The sequence below is a fragment of the Chelon labrosus genome (assembly GCF_963514085.1).
Source record: "Chelon labrosus genome assembly, chromosome: 3".
NCBI classification, from domain to species: Eukaryota; Metazoa; Chordata; class Actinopteri; order Mugiliformes; family Mugilidae; genus Chelon; species Chelon labrosus.
In genome coordinates, this window is record NC_140339.1 from 11,710,024 (window position 1) to 11,733,568 (window position 23,545).

Genomic DNA, 23,545 nt, shown 5'->3' on the forward strand with positions numbered 1-23,545 from the left:
ACAATGTGTACAAAGGATTTATTCAGCAGTATAACCATTATACATTCAACAAGACTCTGTAGTGTAGAAATTAATGATGACTGACTGAGGTTTTCTTCAAAATAGTAACAGAGCTTCATGGTTTACATTTTCATGGAAATAGACCTTGAGCATGTTATTAGCCTCCTGTGTGCAAGATGAAAGAATATTCCTCTCAGAACACTACTTGTTTCCATGAACACGTATACTTGCAAACTATTGTTGGGCAAAGATACTATATGTCACCAGTGCTGTGTTGAAAGATTTACAGTAACGACAATTACAAAGAATCTCTTTACAGGAAAACCTTAGTTTCTGCCTCTAGCTTTCATATATTTAATCATCACTCCTTCACTAAAGAAATGACAGTATTTTATGTGACCCCCGCTTGGTTTTCTTTGCGTTTCCTGTTTTTATTTTGTACGCTCTTCCTTGATGTTTCGTGTCTTGCTTTTCTTCCTGTGTCCACCTGGCCTCCAAATTCCCTAGATCCGAAAATTATCAAGTATCTGTGGGATGCACTGGAACAAGAGCGATCCATACAAGACCCTCCCCTCGACCCATAGGACCCAAGGCCCCTCACAAACAACATTCTGTTTCCAGACACCACAGGACACCCTCAGAAGGCCCATGTCCATTCTCTGATGAGTCACAACTGTTTTGGAGGCACAAGGGAGAACTACACAATATTAGGAAGGTGGTCATGATGTTTAAATGCCTTCCCTGCAGCGTTTCCAATAAACTTTTGTCTCCTGAAATGAAACTTATCCAAAAAAATTGGCACTTGAACATGCATCAACATCATGTTAACTACCTAAAATGACAGAAACTATCCCTGAAAAAACATTTGATGTGCATTTTAGTGTTTTAGTTTTCCAAACCACTAACAGAGGAGGTGGAGCTACATATACTGCAGCCAGACACCAAGTGGAGCTTTACTTGCTTTGGCTTCACTTTTGAGGAGTTGTTCCCTCCATCTATATTTATATAGTCTATGATTGGGTTCTACCTTGCCACACAACACACCGCGGTCACAGAAGCAAACTATTCAAGCTTAGATAAATCTCCCATTTTAGCCAAGAAATGCTTCTGCACTGCTCTTGAGAAAAGACCTGAATGAAATGATAAAGAAGTACACATCCTGAGATATAGACAGATGGTTCAGCTGTGATGGAAACTCAGTAGCAGTGCTAAAAAAAAAACCCAAAAAAAAATGTTGATATTAAAGAGTCTGACTGCTGTAAGAGCTCATTCTTCCACTGTTGATGCAGCACTGTCTGGCTCAAGAGGCAACCTAAATCTCCAGCAGTCTCATACAGAGGGTGAAAGGAGTTGTTTAGGATGTTTGACAGTTTTGGCCAGCATCCTCCTCTCACCCGCCGGCTCAGTCCAGGATGTAGTTGACCTTCTTTATCACTTTGTCCAGTCTTTTAAAACTTCTCAGCAGTGTCCTGTAACACCCTGAAGGACCTCAGTCTCCTCAGTAGGTGGAACCGACATTGGCCCATCTTCTACAGGACACTAGAGTTGTCCAACCAGTCCAGTTTATCGTTCAAGTGAATGGTTACATCCCGGGAAAGAAGCCAGCGAAATAAGCTCAAATCCATTCTACAGTAATACAACACCAACAGGGTCTACCAGTTTTATGTTCAGCCCTTTTCTGCCACAACTAATTTCCTAACACCTGCAACACTGAGGTTTTTTTTTTTTTTTTTTGCCTCTCAGGTGTGGAGGAAAAAACTATTTAACAGTCTGATGATTTAAACATGCAGCAGTTACAGAGCTTAATTTCAATTCATTAACAGTTCTTCAACTAGGCAAATGTAATCCAACAAGCCTTAGCTCATTTTGCATTTTTATTTTATTTATTATTTATTTTTTTGCTTTCACATAATTCCCCAAGGAAATATTTGTCTGTTTAGCTGCTAAATGCGCCACTGTGTTCAACAGCTTGTCACCAACTGCATCCGCCTGCTGTTTGGTGCTGAGCAAGCACTGTGCAGTGGGTTTGTAGACCTTTGTTACCAAATAAACAGCTGCCAGCTGTGGCTGCAAACAATGCTATGAGAGTTGTGAGGACCAAAACAATGCAGCTGCAGGCTCAACATCATCTCAAAACTTGGTATAGAGACTGGGGAGATAACGCTTCGTCACTTCATGTGGCTAGTTTCACATTGTATTGATATCTTCATGTCATACTGCTTTACCATAAAACCAAAAAAGAAAATGGGCTGTATTACATCATTGAAAATCTTACCTTAACGCTAACTTCGCTAACGCTAATTTCTGCATGTTAATCCTTTCAACATGATCTTTAGATGATACGTGTACACTGTAATATGAATTTTTCTAAGACAAAAGCATATCAACCAACCAAACGACCACTCCACTGGAAGACTATGACCCTTGTGAGAAACAGTGTGGGAAATAGTTGTAGAAAAAAAATGGCAGATGTTTGCCATTCAAGCACACCAGACTAACGGCAGCAGCAACTGATGAGGAGGAAATAAAACAGCAGGTAGTCCTCTTACTTCAGTGATATGGAAATGGATTGGTTGTGCAGAGCTGCATACCGAATATATGAGAACTCTGATGCTCGTCTATCAGTCAAGTCAGTCTTTTTGAGCTTTTCATCTATGGCAACTGTAAGTCTTTCTCATTTGATTATCCCCGTGCTTCATTTCCGCAGTAAAGACATCAGGAGACACTGAACATGTGTTCAGCTGTCGCGAGTTTATTTCCTCTGTGGCAGGAAAACACATCACGCTACCCTTTTGAAACCCCAGGTAAACCCAGCTACTAAAAACACTTTTAGTGCAGACAGACTCTGAAAGACTGCACGCTGACATTCTTGAAAGTGCTGCCATTTTGTAACGGGTGAAATATTAAAAAAGGAAAAGAGCTTTGCTAATGGATAAAGGGTTTATTTCTTTTTGGGCCATATCACCATGCCTATAGTTCTAATGGAAAAAAAGCTAGAATCCTCTCTCTTTTGAGTGTAATAAGCACATCACTGCTCATTATTGCTGATACTGAAGGGCCATCTCATTGGGAAATCAAATATTGTATCCATCAAGGCACCGTAATTCAGGGTATATGATAATGCACTTACAATAACTACATCTAATGAGGAGTAATACGGTCCTCTGGCTTCACGCCCTCTTAAGCTCTAATATTTAATGCATTAGGGGAAGTCTTGTTCAAAGCTACAATTAAAGACACACAGATACTGAAATGAATGTGTTAAATGAGAGCACACACTCAGGGATCTTCATGACATGGAATTACATGTTTGCTGATGCTTGATATACAAAGCTACGACAATTAGCTGATTAAAAAAAATGAACCACTAGTAATTAATCCATTATATATATTCTTGAATTTTAATAATAATTCGTTGCTGCAGCCCTACTTAGACATTTTCTTAATAGCAAACTAGTTCCTTGGCCAACATATATCTTCACTGTGTGCAGGTGGTGCCAGCAGTGGCCCTGTAACACGGTTCTGCTCGGGGTGCTGCTGTAGTCCCTCAAAAAAATGTCACATACATGTCAGGTTCACCTTCGGGAACGAAGTCTCCAATTATCCTGAACTCTGAAACCCTTACTGCCTTCACCAAATGTGCAGAGACAGCTCTGGCTCCTTTGAAATCTCTAGACACACACACATACAGATATTAAAACACACACACACACATTTTCTTTTTTGGAGCAATCAATATCAGACTCGAGATTAATTATTAATGCCAACAACTGTGGCAGCTCCTTCAAACACAAAAGCAATGAATCAAACGTATGAAAAGCAGAGTGTCAAAAGATTCAACCACTCAAAAGGAGCTCAGGTGAACTACATGATGTAAGTGACTGACTTTGTTGTCATTTTTGGTGCCTGAAGTTAGCTACCGGTTTCAGCCCCTGAACCATCAGCCTCCTGGGCTTTAAGGTGTCTAGGTCTTACAGAGGATGGGACAAAATCATGTCAGTGGGCAGCACAGCTAGCAAAAAACAGCTTGTTGATGACAGACAGCCGAGCAGAACAGCGAGGCTATCTCAAGCTGGACACAAGAAAGGCACAGAGTGCACAAATGCAAGCTTGTGACAAAAACGGTGCACACAAGGGCATCTCCGAATAAAACAACCCATTGAACCCAGCAGAGGACCATGCTGGGTTTCAATTCCAAGCAGCCAGATGCTGCAGTGCAAGTGCTGCTACACACTGAGCAGGGTATATAAATGAAGGCCGAAAAAAAAACGTTAGCTGTGGTGACAAATCTCTGTTTGCGATGTTAAATGAACAACACGCGGCCACGGACACGTGCTGCCGAGAGTCAAATACCCAGGTTGCTCGTGTAGTGATTTAACGTCACCCTGCGCCATCAATCACATCACCGCCATATCGGCAGGAAAGCGCGCTTTTCGAAATACTATTCGGTTGACAACTGCAGCAACTAACTAACTTGTCCTTGTACCATTTACATCCAAAAATGGTCGATAGATGTTGTGCCCCAGGATGCCAGAATAGTAAGGGACAAGTAAAGGGGGAATCGTTTTAGAGGATTCCCAAACATCCCGCAAGACGGCAGATGTGGATTACGCGCAAGAAGCAGGCACGAGAAAACGGAGCAGTGGGATCCCTCAAGAAACGGATTTCCAGCGTTTTCCAAGTGTAATGTCTTGTTTATTTAGCATGTTTTTAACACCATGTCCAACAGATTTCTTTTCATAAAGGCAAGTTAGGCTAATGTTAACAATGTGGATTACATTCAGCTCTAAAACTACTCACAATGAGAAAGAAATTCGGGATTAAACAGTTACTTCTTATTGTAGCTGCGTTACTGTCATGAACCTCCTCAGAAAAAGTCTTCAATGCACGTCATTTAGCTCAGCGATTAGCTAGTTACATTATGCTGCCGTTATGACGGCATATCTGTGACGAAGAGACACTTGCCCTTCCAGTGATGACAACACTGTTTTTAGCCGACAAACACCAAAGCTGGATATGCATCACGAAGCCTGACTGCGTCCATTTGTACCCGGCCTCCAGGCTCTTGTATGATTTCAGTGATTCTCTGGAGTAGGACCAAGGAAAGTTAATGGGGTAGTTTTATCCAGATACTGCAGGTCATGAACATTGTCCGCGTTGGCTGTTTCAGTGCTCGAAAAAAGTACAGCTGGGGCATGATAAGGGTCCGCGATATGTAATCTGTCTAGTTTTGCCTTGCACTGATCAATTTCTATCCGTTTAAAGTGCGACGTAAACTGTGACGGCCTGCGTTTTCCTGCCAATATGGCGGCGTCAACAAAAAAAGTCAGGTGACGCCCGTAGATCTATAGACACCAGTTGGGGAACATTTGAGATGTTGCTGTTGACCGGGTGCTTTCTATAGATTAGTATGGCACAAAAACGGTCATCGTATTAACTGAAGTGATTCCAGTCAATTGAGAGCCGGCTCAGTTCACTAATGTACTAAACACAGTTGCTTACAATCTTACCTTTAGATGAGAGTGAACATTATTGCAGCTGGATATCTGGCAAATAAATGTGCAACAAGAAGCCAGCAGGTTCAAAAATAACCCTGAATTCAGGCCATGCTGCAAAAAAAAAAGAAAAAGAAAAAGAAAAAACAAAACAAAACACCAAGCCCTCTACAGGTGCACCCAAACAAGTGTCTGCTAAAGAAGTGCTCGAGACAGCTCCTTTATAGAAGCACACTTGCAGAGGAATCAGTCACGGGTGGCTCAGAAAATATTGCTGGATTTTATAAGGTTTCTTCTTAAAGAGTTTTTAGGGACTTAAATTCTGTGAGTACAAATTAAAAGAGAAAAGAATAATGAAAAGGGAGAGGCGGGAGCAACACGCACCAGAGAGAAAATACAATACACAGATTAATTCATTGCGAGCAAACGCGTAAAGCCTCGACGGGTTTACATTAAACATGTTTCTGAAGAAGTAAATGAGATGAAAAAACTTTTGACTATTGCTTTTCTCTGAAGATAAAATCGAGAATAATATAATGAATTCAAAGCAACACTAAGGGAAGTGTTTAAATTATTTGTCTTATTCATACAAAAAAAAGTGCTGCTTTAATGTTCAATTTAGCACCATTAACATGCATGAGGTAAAGCGGGGAAAATATTGGAAACTGCCATCCCTCCATCCATTATCTACACTCGCTTGTTCTGTAGTGCCACAAGAGACTGGAACCTGTGTCAGCAGGCCCTGGGCAAGAGGCAGGGTGCAGTCACACTCACACGTACAACTACAGCCAATTTAGAATCACCAATTAACCTGTCTTTTTGACTCTGGGAGAAAACTGGAGCACACGGTGTGCCACCTGAAACTGCTGTCATATAGCACAATTTAAACCAACAGCCACAATCATCAGGATACAAAGAAAATGGCATAAAATATAGCCAGTGCCCACGTACCATTAACCTTCATAAAGGTTGCCAGACATGTACTTGCTCAAAACGATCCCACGGTGTAGTTTTATGACCCCGTGACCTCCAGACCAGCCGTTGGGTCGCAACACAGCCGTACGCATGCATCTTTTTTTTCCCCAAGCTCATTAGCTGTGCTGTGAAGTGGGGACTTGTAAAAACCACTGTATAGACAATAGGCCTAATGAATTTGTGCCGTTTCTGCTGAGATAAAAAAGCGGCATCACTCCAGGGAAAGTGCTGAACAGCCACTGCGGAAGCCCTCCAGCATGTCATCAAGCAGAAATCTAAGCATTGCTCTTTTCATCACAACATAACAGATCGTAATCTGTCAGAGCGAGCAGAGCTGCAGCGCGAGATGTTACACTTGACTGCATAACATGCAGATGAGGAATATATATATATACACATACACACACACACAGGGAGAAGACAGGGAGAGAGATGGTGATAGATAGATGGTAAAAAACCCATATTTTACCATTAACATGGCATAATAATAAGACATCCTCTTCCAGCGTTGCAAATATAATTTACTGTGAACATGTAAATACTTATGCATCACTCTATTATCATACAATGTGGGAAGCCAAAAGCTAAAACTACGAGAAATAAATATTTATGTGCGTTAATTTATTTTTGTCTGGTTCCTGGTTTCAGTGCTCTAATAAGTAAAATGGAATTGTTTTCTAGACACTCCACAGTGATCTTCTGTCAACAGCTTAGAAAATAGCTCCTCATTTATGCAACACGTACGCTAATACAGCATGCAGACATATTGTAATTGAAACATCTCGGCCCCGCTGTCATTTCAAGGTCAGCCTCGGCGGATGCTCGTACAGTATCTGCATCAAATGAGTCCGTTCTGCCTCGTGTGGGTGCTCGTGAAATTATTTTAAAGTTCAAAGTATGATTGATCTGCCGATTATCTTCAGTAAATTGCCCGGTCTAGACAAAGTCAGGGAAACAGAGAAACATGTCCATAGCAATTTACAACAGTCACATCCCGTTTCCTCTGCTGACAAGACCTTAAAATGGCCAGTTTATTGTCGCATAAGACAAACAAAAGCAGATGATGAGTTGAGATGTGGCAATCAGGGAATAACTGGCATATCGGATGGGGGGGACAGGAATAAGTCCTCATAATTATGCAGATAATTTATGCAGTTACTCCTAAAAAATACTAAAATTGATTATTATAATCACCCCTTCTTGTATAAGGGTTCTTCTAATGAATTAAAGTATCAAACTAATCAAATAATAAAAAAAATAAGGGGATAAATGAACCCATCCTGACAGAATTACTGTTCTTGCTTTAGGAAAACAACGTCTTTAAGGCTGATTATTTTGTTTTCAGACCTCCATTGAAGTATTTCACCCAAATTCAGCTGATAAAATTAATAATTCACTCTAGATGACACCTTTTGTGGTTCAGTTGTCATTTAATTTACCATCTCGATAACAACAATCAGAACTCAGGAAGCATCACATGTCACTGAAGTTACTGAGGTTTCAGGATTTGCGGGTGAAAATACTGGAACCTGGCAGCAAGAGCTGAGCCTCCTGAAAATAAAGCAGGCTGTACTGTATTTCAAGCCACATTATGCCACTGCCTGGCTGTCAGGCGGGAGGGCTGTCTTTGGTTACTCCTGTCCTGGTGCTGTCTATGTCAGGGTTTTCATCTCATGCGGTATATCATTTTCACATCTCGTTTCATGGCACTCAGAAAAGTGAAGTCAACTCAGAGGAGCAGCAGCACAATCCTCAAGTGCGCAGTGAAACACTCAGATGTATGGGTACAGTCACGTGACGCTGTCACATCCGATTTAGCAGCGGATGAGCACAGCCGAAAGTAGTCTGTACAGAATGAATTGCAAAGGTCATTTTAATGAGAGGCGGGAGACACTTTTTGGAGAAACACGATTTCATTTAGCTTATTTATCCAGTGTCGGTTACAAAAACTCGGTTAGGGGATGCAAAATCTCCCGGGACTGTAAAAACGAAAAAGGAAAACGCATGTTGGATACAGCCGCTGTCAAGTCAAATTCATCTTCATCCCTGTGCAGACAAGTTTAAGGGCTACTTTGTTCTTTTCATTACTAGTAAAGTATTCAACAACATTTTTGAGATGGAAATTTATACACAAGTGTCAAAAATAAATCTTTCCTCAAGTGAAGCGAGGGCCTGCCCAGAAATGATGCAAAAACAGACGTTTCTGTACAACGATAAAACTAGTTTCAAGGGCATTGTTTCTCAAATGAGAGGACAGAACGCGTTTACACCCCATAGCAAAGCAAGCTCAATAAATCAATCGAGCATCCTTCACTGACGGCCAGGGACTTTATTACATAATGCCTTCAATTGCTCCTTTAATTACCACATTGATTGAGTGCCAGTTGAACACTTACTTTTCCGTTACTTTGAAGCCTCACACACAGGCAAATGAACAAAACATGCTATACATTCGCATGACTCTTAGAGGTTAGGGCTGCACCGACTAGTCGCCGATCACGTCATAGTAACAACACAGACACCTCCTAGAAGAGGAGCTGTTCATCAAGTGTGTGGAAACACATCACTAAAGATGAAGCCCCTTCTACCGTGACATGCAGAATATGTAAGTCACTGAAATACAACAAATGTACTACCGCAATGCACACTCGTCTGACAAGGCATCCGCTAACGCTAGCAGCAGAACGGTCCAAATCCTCTCCACAGCAGTCAATTGACAACTTTGTCAAATGCCCTGCGGCATCAGAGAGAAGGAGGCTGCACATCAACCGCTGAATTTCATTGTCAAAGTTATTAGACCTTTAGCTGCTAAACACGTAAAAGGCTTCGGAAATGTAACACATCACACTGTAAAGTACTATTAAATAGAGGCATTACTTTCTACTGTGTTTTTATACGTGACGCCGCTCACCACATGCAAGTGGACTTACGTGAAAAAAACAAAAACAAATCAGAAGTCGTTCAACCCCTAGACTCTGTACACAAGCCTCTGTTTCAGCTGGACTTCACAAGTCCTCATTTCCAGACAGAATACGCTACATGGCCAGATCCAAATAGAAATGGTTTATAGGAAACCACCACTGCAACCATCGATTCCCCATAACTCTCTTAATGGGAAATCAGTATATATTTGAACCACTCCAATTGATTAGTCAGGCTCTTATATATATACACGCCTACTCCTAAAAAATTCATCACATGAACACTATTTTCCTTTGCAGTCATTTAACATGTAAATGAAGATAATTTTTAGAATCTCTCCTTACACTTCTGAGGAAACCTCTGAACAGCCATACCTCATCATTAGTTCAGTCAGCCAACAATCACAGAGCGGGTTTGCCGCGGGAATACAAAATAAGTTGATATTTGGCATCTAGTCTAACGTTGTCACTACCCCAAAAGCAAAGAGCGAGCTCGGCACAGCAGGCACTAGGATGTCTCATCCAACCTAAGCCGGGAATGTACCCTCTGGTGAAGTGAGAGGAATAAATCTGAGGCCTGTGCAGGCTAAAAAAACAACAACAGCTTTGCAGCAGATGACTATTCACTTAAGCAGATCAAAATCACAACAATGCGTGTCTTATTCAGCAGACACCCTCTCGATATGAAATGTAACGTTGTGCTGATAAGCAGCAGATGACCGTCCGTACATGGTTTTCAGCTTCAGGTTGACAAGGCAGCGGAGCAGCAGAGCGAGAACAAGAGCTCAGGAGTACAGATGTAATTATGATATGAAGATTAGTAAAGGAAGCTGTCACATAAATGCATCGCTGTGAGCTGAAGCTTGTCTCCGACGTGTAATTCAATGGTGTGGAGAAAATGTGAATTACCGAAACACTGGGAAATTATTAAGTGAATGAGCACAATCATGTTTACATAATTAAGGCCAATGCACTGACCCGAGCTTTTAGTGGGCTCATAAATCCAACAAAAACAACATATTATGATGACAAAACAAGTCGGCCAATAACGCAGATAATAAAAGGCATCGTCAAGTATGCACTAAGCCAGAAACACACATTACACGCCGCATAAAATATTTCCCAATCCGTGTTAATGCAGATACTTCACACTGGTAGCTAGCATAAAAGCAGACATTAGAGGCCAATATGGTCACTCTGAGAGAGGGCATTAAAACAGCAAGCAGCCTCAGTGGTATCATAACTCTGTAAAAGCCAAGGCATCCTCTCACAGTATACTTGAAAAATTAAATCCAGTTTACCTTTGCTGTAGTGAAGGGGGGACTCAAACCATCTATGTAAGTTGGAGAAAAAAGTCTTTAGGGAAAAGTCAGTGTCATCCAAAACTGTCAAAACTTCAAATCTGCCTTGAAAGGGCATAAAAAGAAAATAGTAAGTCCAGCCAGAGCAGCAGAGAGCGAGCAGGAAACACAACTTTCCTCCAGAAATCACACTACAAGATACACAACTGGCTTGGATTTTACTTGAGCAGCAACAGGTGTTTCATACAGGAAGAAGCTTGAGAGTGGGCGGGGCATCATTTAAAGGGGCCAAGTTTGGTTTAGCTTCACTTTCAAGTGGCAATCTCAAATATTTTGATTTAAATAAATGTCTGTCAGGCTAAAACTGATGGAACATGCATTTTATTGACTGACTTCTTTGACCAAAGTTTATTTACAAGAATTTTAAAACAGTACTAAACGGCATTTGCTGTTACCGCTGTAGTAGCTTCAGGTGTTGCCAAACCAACCAGGACTGAAATTTTGAAACTGCAACTTTAAAGTTCAGGACAAATCTGAACCTGTGTTGTCTGGACAGATTCAGATGAACAATTATGGCACCACGATTTCGTTAATTCATTCATTCATTTTCTGTAACTGCTTGTCCTCTGGAGGCTCGTGGGGGAGTACTATCACAGGACTAACACAGAGAGACAGACAACGATTCACACTCACACCTACGGCCAATTTAGAATAACCAGTTAACCTAACGAGCATGTCTTTGAACGGTGGGAGGAAGCTGGAGCACCCACAGAAAAGCCCTGCAGGCCCAGGGAGAACATGCAAACTCTGCACAGAAAATGAACCACTGTGCCATCCATGAGAGAAAGGTAATTTTAATATGTACAAAGATACATAATTGATCATTTTTTAGCTAATTTTTGATGCTTGGGTTACTGATGATCTGAAAACATAAAGTTGGACCGCCACAAGCCCAGCACCTATAAGGGGGACATGTGTTTAGTTTTCACCACAAAAACAACTAACACACAGTTTTGTTAGCAGTGTCTGTTAACGGTGTGCATAGTGTACACCAAACCATCAGTTATTACTGTGTCTCCAGATTCTGCTACACGTTTACAGTTATAATTATAAGAGCTGGAGAGCTGAACTAAGGAATCCCCTGCAGCCCGAAAAGCATTTTACCATTTGAACGGAATACTAAAAGAGACACCTAATGGGACACTTTGACTTGGATTTCATTACACCCGGTCCTGTGGCACAGTCTGTCTTTCTTTGTAAGGCAAGTGCTTGGGGTTGTGCCCCCTTCTGTGGATAGGGTTAGGGGAAACACATCAGAAGGTTAAAGGTCTTCAACACAGCAAATCAGTGATGAAACGATAGCCAGAGTCTGCACAGTACAGTCAGAGAGTGCAGCGAAATCGATGACCCAACCACACTTCCGCCAGACTCACTCACGTTTTCATTTAATTAATACTACGCTCTACCTCCACCAGTTACAAGGAAATGTTGGATTATACACTGTATTTATTATTTTGAAAAAAATTATTTGACGTGTATTTTAGTGTTTTAGTTTGCCCCATGTCCCATCCACTAACATGGAGGGGACGGAGCTTATGACCTATACTGCAGCCATTTACCAGGGGGAGCTCTACTTGCTTTGGCTTCACTTTTGAGGAGCTGTTCAGCTGCCCATCTTTATACAGTCTATGGATGAAACTGAGACTGGAAGTGGAGAGAACAACTAAATATTATACCTCTCACCATAAGACAGTCTAATTCTACAGCACTATGAAGTCCAAATCGACAGTATTTCAGCTTTTGTGGGGACAGACGTTGTTTTTTTTATGCCACATGAAGTACCGAATGTCTGTATTTTGTAATAATATTAAAGCTAAATGTTGGCCTACTAGTATAAATGATTTAGCCAAATTGTTTTATCAGAGATGCTGTAAGTAGCACTTAAAAATCACTGTTCATGATGTGTGACTGCCACATTGTCTCCTTGCAGAATTCCCTACTACCTAGCACACAGAGAACATAACTTTAATGTTAAAAGGCAGAGGCAAACCATTATCCCTAATTACCCATGGAAAACATGAGCACACATTAAACAAAAATGACTACGCATTAACCCCACGGGAAGCGTCTCCTTGGAACACATTTCATAATCCAGTCACAGATGGGACGGTTAAAAATGCCTTCACCCACACAAAGTTAAAGCACGAATCTCAATTTCCGCTGACTGACCTTTTCAACTCCGAGGCGAGCGACTTCCAAAGGGAACACTGAACGGTTTCTTAAACAGGCAGTGACAGCTGACAAAGGAACACGACTGCTTTTAATCCTCACCAAACCCCGCATAGTGGGTGATGTAAATGTTAACTTGTGACGCTTCGTCAAAATAATGTGGTGTATTTTTTTCAAGGCCTCTGGATGTCTGAAAAATGGAGGCGTTGCGGTGTGCAGAGCAGATGTTTGGGCTTTCGAGGAAGTTGCTCTTGGATTTTCGTTATTTATCACCTGCATGCCATGTATTTTATTTAACACTATGTTGTATTATCTTTGAAGATTGTATGGAATAGCAGGTTGCTTAATGTCGTAAGGATGTTGCTGCTCTCTAACAGAGAAGCAAATTATGTTATTTTCTCAAGATCACAAATTATTGATTTCTGGGCATTATTTTTAAAGCATCCATTACTAGATTTTGTGCAGAAATTATTAAATGAAGGTATAACTAAGACTGCAATCACTATTTCAATCTATCTCCTGCTTTTACCTTGTAAAGGTGCGTCTACCTCTCTCTCTCTCTCTCTCTCTCTCTCTGTTCCTAACCCCTGATCCCTCTCTTTTTGTTGCTTCCTCTTCCGTCTTCAGTTGCACAAACCAAGGGGGCATGGAGACAAAGCTTCTTGTGCCGTGCCGCCCACTCTGAGTCTCGCTTTCCGGGTTCCTCCGCACCTAAAAATCATCTTCACTTTCCAAAGTTAATCTCATTCATCCCTTCACTTTGACCCCTCTAATCCTTTCTCTTTAGCTAGATCCCATTCCCTTCAACCACTCTCATCCCTCCGCCATTTCCCTTGGGTTCTGGCAATTAATAAGCTTCCTTGCATCCATTAAGACCTGGTCTTTCTTAGTAATTCCAGATAATGAATCAAATCAATTGCACAGATTTGCTTTACTTTCTTCCATGACTCCTCCTGGGCCCCATGATATTCTCATATCATTGCAGTTCACAAGGCATTCTAATGTGTGTTTTCAATAAAAACCTTTACTCTTGCTAGTGTGTATTATTCTTTCACAGCATACTAGAAGTAGTTATATGTGTTTTATTTGTATTCACAACAGGATGGAATCTCCAATCTATGGCAGATTCACAAGTCTCTGAGACTATATTGTCCAGCACAGGGGTCTCCAACGTATTGCCCTCAAGCTATCGATAAAGTGGCTCGCCAAAGGCTCATTCGGCAAAGTTACTTACATCTGTATCCAGGTTTGACCATGTCATGCCTTATTTTGACAGCATTCATGTTTCAATTGAATAGTGTGAGACACACAAGAAAATTATACAGAACTACCAAATGCAAATAAATTTAAATAAATATATATATTTTCATCATGGACATCAGCATTTTGTGAATGTACAGGTAAAGCATGCTTAAAGGGGAACTACGTTTTTTTACAACCTGGACCTTATTTCTGGCATAAAATACGAGCATTTACTCACCCATATAACTTTGGTGTTATTTGGTGTCGTTCGTCAGATATTTACATCCACGTATATCCATATAGTGGGAGTGACTGGGGCACCGAAACGCAGCCTCTAAATAACGCATTATCTGCCGTGAAACTCGTTCTTTTCGCCAATATTTTGTTATGATACGCTAGTGCTATTCCCCATTGAGTCCGGAGTTACCTGTTATCATCATCCGGAGTCTGTAGATTGACCTACTAACCTCTGACCTGGATGATGTCATCTCTGAGCGCCACGTGCACCCCGTGCAGTTTGTTTACCTGTAATTTACTACTGCTAGTTTTTCGCAACATGGCTGAATATTTTTCCGATTCTGAGGTTGTGGACAATGACTGTTGATGGACGTCCTTACCATTTTGAGCCAGAGTATACGGATGAGGAGCTTGCTGAAAGGAGGATGCAGAGGCAGAGAGAGGAACAGCTGGCCAAAGAACAACAAACTGCTGCACATCCGCGAATAGATAACAGGTAACTCTGGACTCAACGGGGAATAGGACTAGCATATCATAACAAAATATTTGTGAAATGAACGAGTTTCACGGCAGATAATGTGTTATTCAGAGGCTGCGTTTCGGTGCCCCAGTCACTCCCACTATATGGATATATGCAGATCTAAATATCTGACGAACTGCTCCAAATGACAACAAAGTTATATGGGTGACTAAACAGTCGTATTCTATGGCAGAAATAAGGCGCAGGTTGTAAAAAACAGTAGTTCCTCTTTAATGAGTTTGTTTGGGTTGAAATAAGGTATGAGAAAAATTTGTACAAAACATGAGTAGCTCTTGCCCATTTACAATTTGTAAAAGTAGCTCTTAGAGGAAAGAAAGTTCAAGTTACCTGGTCTAGATGGTGCTACTGATTGCTAAGATGCCGTTCGCATTATTTTGTCTGTCCCATTTTTTGTATGCGAAGAGTCAAGTACCACAGTTCGTGAGCCTCAGATAGCCACTATAAGCCTCAGTTAAATGTTCTCACCCATCCTTCTTTGTTTAACCTCACTTTCCAAGATCTTGGTCTCAATAAGTAATAGAATCACAGGGCTACTTCCAGACTATAAATAAAGACGCTCACGCTTTTCCATTTAAACCAAAATTATTCCGAATCCTCCACCCCACATCCTTAGCAGCTGCTTCTTATTTAATTGTATTATCAAACATTTATAGAGCACCTTTGGGGGCTCTTGTGGCTTTTGGTCTCATGAGTTGGACAGATTTAAGTTTTTTTTAGATTGTTGGTTGCATTTCTAGTCAGCTTCAACACCAAACAGGCTTTGAACGTTTGGATTCCCAGAGGCTTGAAAATAAGAAGAGACAGTTTCCGCAGTACCTCGTGTTATCAGAGATTTCGTCAAGGTTTGGCCTGTGATCTACTTATAGACTTGATCCAATTAGTTTAGCAGTTTGGCATAAAAAGGATATCAGTGAAAACACAGTGAGTCACAGTCACTTCACTCAGCCCCTTGCTCTGTTACTGCAATTTCTCCCTGTAGCAATCTCACGCAAACAATCGCTGCGCTTGCCTTCTCCTTGTCTTCTCTCTTTTAAAAATTCTCGGTTCATTTTTTTGTTGTTGTTCTATTTTACACAATTCATTTTACATCACTCTTCCATCCCTTTGTTGTCATCCTGCTTCTCTTCTTCTCTCTGGCTCACTTTCCTTCCTGCGATTGCTCATCTTCCATCCCAGACGGGACAGTTGTGTTGCGTGATGTCAGAAAAGGAAGAGGGCACTTATTTACAAGACAAAAACCCACACAATGCACATCTCACTGCCGAGCGTGTTGACTGGACTTGCACTGGGCCGAGGCTCACAGTCCTACAAATTGTTCTGCCAAGCAGCTGAGGCATTGTTTCCCTCGTTTTTGGTCTTGCACTTGCACAGCACAATGAAAGGCAATCTGTTTCACACTGAGAGTGGACATGAACCCTGCAAACACATTTGAGAGAAATATCTTAATTGTTATGGTGTAGCTTGGATCTCTTACATCTTGGGAATGCTGATTTGATATCCTCGTTGACCCCAGTCATCCGGACAAACGCGGTGCATCACTGCCAGAAAAGTGCTTACAATTTCCAGCCAAAAGCATGCTATCTTGATTCTTCCAGCCACTGACAAGTGCTGGAAACCCAGGCAGTGTTTCTAAAACCAAGCTCATCAAAAGACCGCCCCCTTCCTCAGAACTCAGCAGCCCATTCAACAGACTGGGTGCATTTTTTTGTACGTTTGGGATTGCCAACTTTCATGCTTCAGCTGTTGTGTTCTTTGTTTTTCTTCTGCTTTTCTACCCAGACAAAGATGCACATCAAAAACAGCAATTTGATATATTTTTCGACCCAACACCAGCAGAAAGGCTTGTCACTCAACTTGTGTTGTGAAGTACTGCTTTTCAGCATGATACTCTGTTAGTTTCTTGTGACGTAGTTGGGATAGCAACGAGTAATCATCCATCCATCCATATGTCCATCCATCCATCCAACCATGAGTTGGAACAAACATGATAATAACAAGAACAAGAACAAGAACATAATGTATAACTTAGGACTGTGCTTTACACATGATGGTTGTGATATTTAGAATATTTTCTTCAATGTATTATGTTCACTGGCTATTTTTTGTTCTTTTTACTGAAGTTAAGACTGTGAAACAAAGGTATGACTATAAAAATATGCATATTATTAAATTAATAATGATTAGGTTTCAGACTCAGCTGTACATTCAGCCTACAGGGCTATAGAATAAACAAGAGAAAGTTCTGAGTGCATGTTTCCATTCATCCACGGAGCTGCTGAGCTCTGGACTAAGCTCGCATCCCAATGCACCAACATACACTTGTCGAATAAGGCTTAAAGTATAAAAGATGCTTTGAGAAGCAGCTGAAGTGTGCAACGTTAACCCTGAGAGCGACCTGGTGAATACGTCAGTGTCTGACAACTAAATCTGTGGGTTGTACTAAAGTGATCATGGTACAGTCGTTAAACTATTTTATTTCACTAACAGGACCCTAAGGTCATCTGAGTGTGCAAGGCCAGAGTGCCCTAATGCTAACAACTGTATTATTTGTGCAGGGTTTTAGGTTTCTCCTCTTACAAGCCAGTGCACTTGTTTGTGTGCGAGCTTCAACCAGCATGTTTCAGTTCAGACGCAGATCACTGTATCATCCTGGCAACCTGCTCATAACTAGATTAGTCGTGTCATTTAAAGACACAGGCTAAAGCTTTTATGTCATGCTGATCTGGTTAATCTTGACTGTCCTGCAGTAAGTAGGTAATACAACACTGATAATATTACTGATAATATTAGATTTGACTGATCACTTTTAATCACTAAATCGATGTGGCTCTTGTGTCTTCTGTAGATTTATTTATTTATTTATTTATTTTGGTGTGTGTGTGTATTTTTGAACTTGAGTTTGAGTGATTGAACTCCCCCAGACAGGATTCTTTAATTACCTTTAAATATTCAAATAGCTGTCAGCACTGCATCAGTGCTTAAGTTTTAATCTTGACAAATACAACATATTTAATGTAAGGCACGAACTAGTGAGACGTTAGATCTAAAATGACAAGAATGGAAACCAGCGGCGAGCAGGAGGATTTTGTTCTTGAAGATTGGACACCTGCAAACATAATGCGCAATTGTGTAAACACCACATGCTATCATATTCAGCAGCCCATATATATTCTGCCTTCCTTTTTTTTTTTTTTTTCCATCATTTACATCAGAATAATATTTCATAAATCAGTATTTCCGAACATAGGATCCAGGCTAAATATAGAGCACGTTGGAAAAAAAAAAAAAAAAAGGACAGCCTTCTCCACTGCTGCTTTGTGCTATCATCTCTGCATGGTGCCAGTTTTACAATACAGCTAATCAGTAATGACAGGGGAGAAATTCTCTCAGGCTTTTTGTGTGGTGGGCTTACCTGAGCTTGAAATCTCCAGTGACATCCATCCATTCATCTATTTTCTATGAAGGAAATCAGAGCAATTTTGTATGCGATAAGAGAATCTAATGAGGACGCTATTGTAGCTGAGGGGAAATCTGCAAACAGGATGAGCAATTTTCAACAATAGTTTGACGGATAACGCACTTGTGGCGTGGGATGAGGATTTACAATCTGCATTGCTTTCCAAAGCCACCCTTTCTAGAAATTTGACTTACGTATTTTAGGTTTTTAGCCGAAAACAAACTGTTACATGTAGTGATTAGGCTTATTTTTGCAGAGATTTAATTTACAGATTTAACAATTAGTCTTTATAGTAACTAATGTGTTTAATTTTTTTTACTTTTTTCTAATCAGTTTCTGTTCAAACCCACTCTTTCCTGAGAGACGAACTAGGCTGGTGTATGAAATTAGTGCACGAGGTCCATTTACTTCTCTGTCAACTAAATACATATTCAAGGTAATTACGGGCAGTTTTGCACAAGATTAGAGAATCTACAGTAATGACAACACTGGGGCAGAGGAGCAGGCAAACATTAGCAATGTTTTGATAGATGTTGCACAAATTAAATACATGCTCGGGCTAAATACGGGCAGGAATAAAAAAAATAAAAATAAAATCTAATGAGAACACAGATATAGTGGAGGAGTCTTTAAAAGTTGTTTGATAGATCACGCATGTGTGTTGTTGTGACTGCTGCCTGCAATTTTTATTTGGCCGTCCGCGTTCAGAATCTGTAAATGCGTCCACTAATGTGCGTTGATGAATTTCACAGTGGAACCAAAAAACTGTAGCGGCCACAGCTGTAGAGTGATTTCTCATAAAGGCTCCCGTGAGTGCGACTCGGCGGTTACAGGAGGTGACGGAAAAATGATAAAATCTCAATTTACTGCTCACTACATAGTAAACCACCCAGTGTCTATTACAGAGAGAGTGTAAAAGAGTGGGAGTGGGGGTTGGACAGCCCTTCTGGCCATTATTATTTATTTTTCCTAGTCATCAAATCTCATGAAATGACCAAAACCATCAATCTGTTAGATCTTATCTTATTATTACATTTATATTTCCCTATCACATCTCGTGCCCCGAGCATTTTTGTTTCAACTGGAGATTGTACATATTTAGTATGTATATTTTAAAAGAACACACTACGTGCATTGTATTTCTATGCAATTATTAGTAAAACAGAAGTAAATAGTGTCTGTGACGGTTCTCAGTCATTCATTCATTCATCTTCTGTAACTGCTTATTCCTGTTAAGGGTCGCGGGGTCTGCTGGAGCCTATCCCAGCTGTCATCGGGCGAGAGGCGGGGTACACCCTGGACAGGTCACCAGTCTATCACAGGGCTAACACAGAGATACAGACAACCATTCACACTCACATTCACACCTACGGCCAATTTAGAATCACCAATTAAGCATGTCTTTGGACGGTGGGAGGAAGCTGGAGTACCCGGAGAGAACCCACGCAGACAGAGGGAGAACATGCAAACTCCACACAGAAAGGCCCAGTCAGCCCATGGATTTGAACCCGGGACCTTCTCGCTGTGAGGCATCAGTGCTAACCACCTCGCCACTGTGCTCTCGGGCATCCAGGTCATGGTATATCCAAAAAGCACCCGTGTGGCTTCTTCAGTTCTAAGGGACTGGAGTTAATGACCAGAAACTGGTACAACTAGTGTCCATTAACGGTTAGATACTTACCTGTGGTTGAGGAGGGGCTTCCTTTACTCCTGGTAAAGGATAGTTTGAAAGAGGAGTAAAGGAAGCCATCTATGTTAAAGCACCATTCATAGGAAAAGAGGACGGGGATAAACCGCTCCCCTCCTCAACAACAAGTAAGCATCTAGCCGTTAATGGACACTAGATGTACCAGTTTCTGGTCGTTAACAGAAACAAGTCAAGCAAATTTCTGATGGATTATACACACAGAATTTCCTATTTAATCCTCAACTTCCCACTTGTCCCTTAGAACTGAAGAAGCTACTCGGATGAGTGGTGAAACGTCTTCTTGAAGAAACTCTACAAGTCCAGTTGCTTTTTTTCAAACGCCTTTCGGAAAGAAGTAGATAGAAGTAAATAGAGAATTTGCTGGGGACTATTTTCTGTATATTGGATAAATATACACTATGTTTGGTGCTCTGGAGAGAATTTACACCAGCAGGACAGTGTAGCTGGAGCTGAGTCAAAATAAATTGCTTTGAGACTGCTTGTGAGGTTTGTCTACGGTGAAAAGAATATAGAATATTTGCCTTATCCTTTAACCCAGTGACTGCATCCTGATAACATGCCAGAGTTCAATGGTTTCTCAGTGTTTGCAGCTGTTTCTGACACTTGCGGTACGTGCGGTCTCGCACAAAATGAAATTACTTTTCCTGTATGGCTTCTGTGTCTCTCCTGACAGTATCATAAATGGAGGCTGCCCTTGCCACCTCTCTGCAGGCCACAGTGCACTGGCACCCCGACGACACAACTGTCACAATTACACTTGAATCTTGGCGTTTGAGTGACAAGGAAACTGATTCAGAAATAACCTGTAGCACGGAGCACTGTTAAGTGCTAAAATCTTTGCCTGAGGGGCCTATCAGGGAGCCGGGCCGACACAACAAGCAAGAAGACTCTGTATTTTGAACAGAAACCGCTCTCCTTGAAGCATTTCAGAGGGCTCAACAAATACAGTAATCTGCTTTCTGAGACACAGCATGCTAACTAGATGAGACAACATATCAGCGTGGACTATGGGTTTACCCCTGCTAAGGCTCCAGCTGTGGAATAGATACAGGCAGTGCTTCAGGTTTGATTTCAAGGGCAGGATTTTCAAACCGTGCCTTTAGCCTCGAGTACTAGAATGAATTCAGGTATTATCAGTCCTGGTTCGCATATACCTGTGTATTTCATTGATATGTTTGATCCTTATTAAATTATGTTAAGTCTGAAAGTCTGCAGAGATTAAAATCAATTTTGTGGCGTCCGCGTGCTGAAAATACATTTCAAAATTTACATAAGCAAAACCTATCGATGGCGCAGCACAATGAAAATGAGCCAGCGAAAACAAATTGCCTCAAGCTGTACATAAAAATACGGTTCGTTGCACTTGCCAGCTTCAAGGTTTTGAATGGCCGTGATTATGAACTGAGAATTACTTTAAAGAAAATAAATCCTTCATTTCAAAGTATTTTTAGTGATGCATTTTAGTGCACACATTTGCATAAATATATGTCAGTAACTTCCTGTGCAAACAAGCCGAATGTTTTGAATTACACACACCACGCCTGAGGCTGCAATCGGCTCTTTGGTTCCCACAATGCAGTGGCCATTTTTTGTTTGTCGCAACAGCACCCGTGTCAGTCTCATCTGTGGCTTCCCGATGTGAGGACGTGTTTATGTCTCCTTTTCAGACAGGCTGACATTTCCCACCTGTCCACCGGCCACCCTCTGTGTTTTTCCCTGTGCCTGACTTCCCGCACAGCTGGTGCTCCCCTCGTCTGCTGTGTCCCAGTCGCTTATTATGTGATCATTCTAAATGTGTTTAGAGTATGTTGCTCACATGGGATGAAGATTATTAGAAATGAGGGATAATTAGCTGCCGGGGTAAAAAAGAAACAGTGAAATGTTTGGAGCACGGTGGCAGAACCATGTTTGGATGACGTAGGTGATTACAGAGGTTTTGTGTATTTTTTTTTATTTATTTTTTTTTTTTTTTACGTAACATGAAATTACGGTCAGTTCAAGGAAGACTCAAGCGTATTCTGTTCCCACAAAGAAAATATTAAATATAGCTGGACTATAATATTAGGTCATCGCATAGTTTGACCACAGGAAACTAAAAAGAAGGTTGTTTGGGGGCAGATCATGAACACAACAGCATAACTCAGCATTGTCTGTAACCAGGAGCTTCCCCTCGCGGCCACAGTTCAGCCGTTTCCAAATGAATACTTCCCTGAAGAAAATGCAGCACGACGGGGACTTACATTTACTCCAATGGCCTCCGTAACCGCTGGATGTCAAGCCAGCAGAGAAATACGGGAATGATTTACAGCAGACAGAAAATATCTGCAGGAAGTGGTGCTATCATCGAGGGTGATGAGTAATAATGTTTCAGCATGGTCGACAACTGTTTGGACACAGTGACTGTGAATATTCGATATTTGTTTCGGCCAATTTACGCAGCCTGACAGCATGCTCATATTAGCTCACTCTTGGTTGAAAAGATGGATGTTTTATTTGAGCAATATAGCTGTTTTGATGTCGTGGTAGAAGCAGTCAACGTTTTTTAATGAGAACTTCTATTGTTGTTTCGGTTTCAGACGTTTTATCTACTTTTTGTTGGCACTGCTGTCATCTGGTGATGATATATTTCCTGGCTGTTACTACCTACCTACCAAACTATATAATCCTCTCCATCAAAAGGTATGATTTTCTTTGTCGATTGCCTACATGGAAAACTGCTGGATGGCACCGGTTTTCAGTTGGCACAGCGCCATGCCTGCCTTTGCTGAACAAATCAGAGATGTGGATGGTAAATAATAATAATAATAATACATTTTATTTAAAAGCGCTTTTCAAGATACTCAAAGACACTTTACATAAAAAGGACATCAAATTAGCAAAACAATGTGAAATATAACATCAAAAACACAATAAACTGAGCTAAACATTAAAAGCAATTTTAAAAAGGTGTGTTTTTGTCAGAGATTTGAAGGTAGGAAGGTCGGTACAGTCGCAGATGTGTTTGGGGAGAGAGTTCCAGAGGGAGGGGGCAGCTGCAAAGGTTTAACAGTCTGAAATAATCTTATACATCACATTTGGTGGCCTTTTACTTGGGCCAGATGCTCCGGCCCAGAGAATTTCCGTGTGTTTCTGTCTCTGTGTGTAATCTGTTTCAATAGGACAACTTCCTGGTTCCTCCTCAATCCGCCTTCATCTCCACCCATTTGTCTGGTTCTCAACTTCCTGGTTCCTCCTCAATCTGCCCTCCATCTCCACCCGTTCGTCTGGTTCTCAACTTCCTGGTTCCTCCTCGATCCACCTTCCGTCTCCACCCATTCGTCTGGTTCTCAACTCCCTGGTTCCTCCCTGATCCGCCTTCATCTCCACCCATTCCTCTGGTTCTCAACTTCCTGGTTACTCTTCGATCTGCTGTCTATCTTCACCTGTTCGTCTGGTTCTC

General features: G+C 41.2%; 1 protein-coding gene across 1 annotated transcript in view; it reads right to left on the minus strand.

The window, feature by feature from the left end:
• The window catches only part of luzp2 (leucine zipper protein 2), a 221,803-nt gene extending 210,911 nt beyond the window's left edge, over positions 1-10,892 (minus strand). Inside the window, exon 1 of the mRNA XM_084575017.1 lies at positions 10,693-10,892. The gene's annotated coding sequence lies outside the window, so the exon portion shown is untranslated. The remainder of the gene's footprint in view (positions 1-10,692) is intronic.
• Between the last annotated feature and the right edge of the window lie 12,653 nt (positions 10,893-23,545).